Raw genomic sequence first — 6,120 nt, 5'->3', positions numbered from 1 at the left:
GCAGTAATGGCCACCAGCTTGGATGGCTTTAAAAGAAGATTAGACAAATTCATGGAGGACAGGGGTATCAATGGCTACTAGCTGTGATGGCTGTGCTGTGCCACCCTAGTCAGAGTCAGCATGCTTCTGAAAACCAGTTGCTGGAAGCCTCAGGAGGGGAGAGTGTTCTTGCACTCGGGTCCTGCTTGCGGGCTTCCCCCAGGCACCTGGTTGGCCACTGTGAGAACAGGATGCTGGACTAGATGGGCCACTGGCCTGATCCAGCAGGCTCTTCTTATGTTCTTATGTTCTTATCATACGGGGTTATCAAGGCAGTTACTGTGCCAAAACTGGGCTTAAACCCTGTCTGAAATGGATGTAGAAAATTGGTTTCATCCATAGAATCATAGAATAGTAGAGTTAGAAGGGGCCTATAAGGCCATCAAGTCCAACCCCCTGCTCGATGCAGGGATCCAAATCAAAGTATAGCCAACACGTGGCTGTCCAGCTGCCACTTGAATGCCTCCAGTTGGCGAGCCCACCACCTCCCTAGGGAATTGGTTCCATGGTTGTACTGCGACAGGAGAGTCTGGATCTGGTCTGCAACCACACACTCAAGGACCTTGCCTAAAATTTACCAGTTGGCAATTATTAAGATGTTATGAATCCAGAGAGGGTTTCTTATGGAGTAGTCTTATCACTGCCATCTTTGATTAGGCAGGGGGGGTCCCCCTCTCAAGGAGGCATTAATCACCTCCCTGGCCCAGCCAACTGTCCCCTCCTTGCTAGTTTTATCAGCCATGAGGGCAAGGATCAAGAGTACAACTGGTCACCCGATGCCTTGTCCACATCTGGAAGCCCTGCTAACTGAAACTCTTCCAGCACAACAGGACTAGATAGTGTTTTGGACCCCTCTTGGCTGAATCCATCTGCTATATGTACAGTCAAGTGTAAATTCATTTGAAAATTCACCCAGACAAAACTGTCTCACTGCTTTTTCAGCAACGAATGGGCACATAGCCTTAGGCATATCTGAACTGGAGCCTATCAGAATACATGAAGACAATAAGACTGCAGAATCAGGAGTAAGTCCTCGCACAAAGCACATCAATGTAAAGTTCCACTGCTTAGAAGACATGAGGGATAAGGGACTTCTAGAGATGATAGCATCCAACAAAGGAGATGACAGCTGTTCCCTTGACCAAGCAGTTGGGCAAGATTCGACACCAGAAGCTACAAGCCATGATGAACCTTGTGGAGTGAACCAAGTCCTTATGGAGAACAAGTGTTGGGTTTGCATTGTTTCATGGTTTTAAGGTTGCGTATAGTTTAATTGTATCTTAATTGTATATTTTTGTATGTTTTTAACTACATGTAGTTTTATTTGTAAGCCACCCTGAGTTCCAGTTTGGGAAAAGGGCGGGGTAAAAATAAAGTTTTATTCATTCATTCATTGGGTTAAAAAGGTAGACAGAGAGGATGCCTCCTGGTTCTGTTGACTGTTACATCTCTAGTCCTGCCTGTGAGTTTCCCTTAAGCATCTGGCTGGCCACTCTGGGAATGGATGTGACTGCAGCCTTCAGCCTCTTCTTCAGTTCTTACGGTGATATGTCACTGGTTCTCTCCCGTGGCTGTGAGGGAAAAAGATTGTTGCCCTCATGCATTCTTTATGTGAGCTTTTTCAGAGCTTCTGCCTCCCTACGTGGCAAGGGAGCAGGATGCTGGACTAGATGAAGCTACCTCAGCCTCACCCAGCTGCAGAGCCCCTCTGGGTTCTGGCACTTCAGTCAGGCTTGCACAGACAGATGGTGACCAAAGTTGATTAGTGGGCAGAGTGTCCACTTGGTTTGTTCCCTCTTCCCTCACCAAAATAAGGTCACCAAGATGGGTCTTAGTTCCTTCTTCTGGGGGCCCCATTGGGGCATCTGGTTGGCCACTTTGAGAGGATGCTGGGCTGGATCATAGAATCCCAGAAGTGCAGTGTTGGAAGGGGTCTATAAGAGACCATCCAGTTCACCCCCCTGCTCGATGCAGGAATCCAAGTTAAAGCATACCCCACGTGTGGCTGTCCAGCTGGTGGGCTCCTTTTGGTCTGATCCCGCTGCTGCTGGTCTCTTCCTTATGTTCTTAGGGGTCCATCTAGTCTAGCACCCTGTCTCCTTCAGGGCCAGGGAGAGGCTTCTGGGGAACCCACAAGCAGACCACAAAGGCAAGAGTCCACCCCTATTGCTTGTCCCAGCATCTCCTATTGAGACATGCTATCTCTGAACATGGAGGTCCCATTTTACACTTGCAACTAAGCACTGTTGATAAACCATAACTAATTCTTGCTTTCAGTCCATTGAAGAGGTGGCATCAACATGTCCTGTGGCGCAAGGTTGCCTTCCTCAGTTTGGGGGGGGGAGGGAGAGGCCTCTGTGGCGGTTTCCTCCTAGGTAGCACATCCTCCTGCCCTTTTTGGCCAGAAGGCAAAGCGACTTGGGAGGACCAGGCTGAGGGAGTATCAGACTTGGGGGTGGGGACAGGGAGGGGAAACAAATTTCTGCAGGAGAGAGGAGGAGCGAAATGCCTGCTACTCCAGACCTCAAAGACGGGCTAGAGCCGGGCATGTCAGTGTAGATGGCACAGATGGTTTTGCGGCCTCTTTGCCGGATGCCCGGTTCCCCCTCCCGGTCGTTCTCTTCCCCTCCTGCCTCCCCCTTCTTCTGAGGCCCTCTTGCCTGGCCTCTGCCTCCTTTTAATAGCCTGTTGGCCGCTGCGGAGCCTGATCCTCCTCTGCCCGACCATCCACTCTTCATTCCTCTCCAACTTCCTTGGGCAGGTTCCGCGCAGAGCGTCCCGGGCGCAGTGACGCATTTGTGGGCGAAGCTTCCCAGAACGCATGTGGGTCCAGGGCTAGAAACCCCCGGTTGCCCTCAGGCTTCCCCACACTTTCAGTCGCCTCTGGGAAGGGCGTTGCGGGCCCGGCGCTTTGCCAAGGGGCCCCCTCCGAGCCCGGAGGGATCTCCAGGGCTGGGCCTTGAAGGAAGCGGCTGCTTCGGGGGAAAGGCGCCTGTGCGCTCTGGAGAGCCCTGGCAGGCCGCAGCCTTGCAGACCGATGGAGCGGGAAGCGGCGGCGCCGTCCGCCCCCTCCTCCCCAGTCACCCAGCTCCTGACTCGACTCTGGCCCGCTAGGGGTGTGTGTGTAAGGGGGAACCTCATGACCCGTGCTTTTGGGGCTTTCCGACGGCGAGGACGGAGCCAGTTTGTAGGACGCTCGCCAGCCGCATGCAGGTGTTTTTACGCACGCCGCCCTGCTTCTCGGGGCGACCCCTCCGGCTCCCCCTTGCCTGAGGGATGCGCGGAGGACCCAGAGCTTGTGCGCAGTCCCGCAGGGCCTCCCTCCGAGCCGCCCCTCCCCCGTCTGGGGTCCAGGGCCAACAGGGAGTCTGGCAAGCTCTGCCACTCCCTCCCGTCGGGGATGGCGAAGCGGGAGGGCGCCGTGGTTAATGTGTAATGGGGACCAGATGGTCGCTTCCGAGGCAGCCTGCTCGGTGGAGAGCCCAGGCGGCAGGGGCGGCGGCGGTAGGTGGGGGCTAATGAGGGTCAATTGCTGGGCACCGGGCCGGAGAAGAGCCTCCTGGGCCCACTATTTGCTTATCAAATATTGTCCTGGGCATCTTGGCAGCGCTTTGCTCCACCAGCCCAGCTCGGGGCCATCTGGGCCAGCTCGGGAGGCGTCGGCGAGGGCAGAGAGCCCCCTCCCCCATCCCAAGCTGGACCAAAGCTGCCTCTATTTGCATAATGCGGTCGGGAAATAGATCGACAACAGAGGGAGCTCGGCCTGGTTTGGCTCGCTGGTGTAGTCTCCAGGATCCCGGCCGTCTGGTGGGTGATTCCGCAGTGCTGCGTCACAGCCTGGTGCTCGCGGAGGACTCGCGCTGCCCTCGAATAAAGGAGGAGCAGGCACCCTTCAGCGTTGGATCCTCAGCTCAGGTAAGAGGGAAGAGGCTGCTGCTGGGTGCCTGTGCCTGGCTGCTGGCGGGTGCCGCTGGGCCCTGGGACGATGGCCTTGCGAAGGAGAGTCTCCCGCGACGAGTGGCCCTAGCCCGACGGCACCGGGCGGCCCCCTCCGTCGGAGGCAACTCCAGGCGCAGGAAGACGCGAAGCGAAAGGAAGGAGCGCCCGGCAGACCTGAAGCCGCTGTCCACGCCGCGCTAGTGCTGAAACGCCAACTGCTCGCCTAGCCCCGACGGGGTGCTCCCAGAGCCGCTCCGGCTGTGCCTGCTGCAGTGGGGAGGGGTGCCGAGCGAGGAATCGCCTGTCCCCCGAGACATCTCGCTCTTGGATGCAGTAAAAGGCAGGAACCCTCCCCCCCATTTTGCCATCCCAGGAGGAAGGGCTGAGCTGCCGCCGCTGGGTCAGAGCTCCCCTCCTGGAAGAAAAAGCCCGGCGAGCGAAGGAGCGTTCAAAGGCATGCTTCTCCCCTCCTTACAATAGCTGCTCAGCTACCCTCCTCTCTCCAGGCTCCAGGAGGGACCACATCACTCAAGAGGGAGTCCAGAAGTTGGTGCGGGAGGAGCCCCTTTAGCCAGTCTTTTGTAGGGAGAGGGCTTGGCCACTTGGGAATCACTGCTCCCCACTCAGAGCAGCCTGCCTGTCTGCCTCTGCCTGTCTGCCTCTGCCTTCCATGCCGCAGTCGCTGTCTTGGCCTTGTCTTGGCCTTGGGCCTGCCCTGCTATGCAAGAGGTCTCCTCACCTGTGGGCTGCCTGTCAATGCTCACAGCCAGCAGCCCTGGGCAGGTATTTTCCTGCTTTCCCCACCCTCCTCTGAGCATTGGCCTCCTGTCACTGGCCTGTCAGGGTGGCCTGGGTCCCGTGCTTGCCAATATCCCTGGAGGCAGGCAAGAGGCTGGAGGGCGAAGGACCCTCTGGGCCTGTGTCTTCATCTCTGTCATCTCTCCCTTTGAATATTAGGCAGGCGCCATCTCTGCTATCTTTTTGGTGCCTTTTGAAGACTTTTCTTTTTCAACAAGCCTTTTAAGCTGAGAGCTATCCCAGTCTGTGTCTGTGTCAGAATTGCTTAATATGTTTTTAATAATGTTTTAACCCTTTATAAAAAGTTTTTTTAATGTTTTTAATGCTGTTTTGTCTTAATGTATTTTAAGATTTGTTTTTATGATGTTTTAAAGTGTTTTTAGTGCCTTGTTTGCTGCCCTGGGCTCCTGCTGGGAGGAAGGGTGGGATACAAATTAATTAATTAATTAAATAATAATAATAATCTCTATGAACCAAGATTGCCCTTGACTGCAGAGCTGGTTTCTGCCACCAGCCAGCACCAGTGGGAGGCTGCACCTGGCCCCATCCCTCAGCCAGAGGACTTAGGGTCAGGAATTTAGGAAGCTGCCTTAAACCAAGCTGGAGCATTGGCCCATCTAGCCCAGTTTGCCTACACTGGCAGGCAGTAGCTGTCCAGGAATTCATACAGGGAGTCTCTCCCAACTTTCCCAGGGATTGAACCGAGGGCACAGCAGATGCCCACCACTGAGCCATGACAGCTCTTCCCCCGTTTGGCTGCAGGGAGATTTCTTCCCCACTCCCCATCAAAAAGAAGCCTTGGACTCCCATTGCCAACTGCCCTGGGACAGCAGAGTACGCTGGCCCCATCTGTTGGTCAAAGGAACAAGAGAGCCACCAACTGCTTTTCAAGCAAGAACACCAGTAAGGGAAGATCAGCCTGCCCCAAGCAGGATAGAGGTGCCCACTTATACAGCTCACCCACTTTGCTCCTAACTTGAATAACTGACCTCCAGGTGCCTTCCCAAGTCTGCCTTGTCTTTTTAGCTTTGGAAGCCAAGTGACAGGGCCTCCCGCCCTCCCTCTTTTTATCAGCATGAGCTACTTTGGGAGACATTGTCTGTAAAATGGAATAAAGACAGAGAAAATAAATACATACGTGTCTCTTGCAGAATCCTTGAAGTTACAGAGGAGCTGGTTTGGTGGATTCCTCATGCAATGCAGCACCGAGGTAAACAAAGTTTCTCTGCTCAGCCAGGGCACTTTGAAGCCAGGCTCTCCCCCTCCCCCTCCCCCCTGCCTCTCTACCCCCTGCTGCTGCTTAGATGCTCACTATGCCATGGAGAACCAAGAAACCAGGTATTT

The sequence above is a fragment of the Rhineura floridana genome, chromosome 8 (genome assembly GCF_030035675.1).
Source record: "Rhineura floridana isolate rRhiFlo1 chromosome 8, rRhiFlo1.hap2, whole genome shotgun sequence".
Lineage (NCBI taxonomy): Eukaryota > Metazoa > Chordata > Lepidosauria > Squamata > Rhineuridae > Rhineura > Rhineura floridana.
The sequence above is the reverse complement of the archived record's forward strand: the minus strand, read 5'-3'. Positions refer to the sequence as shown.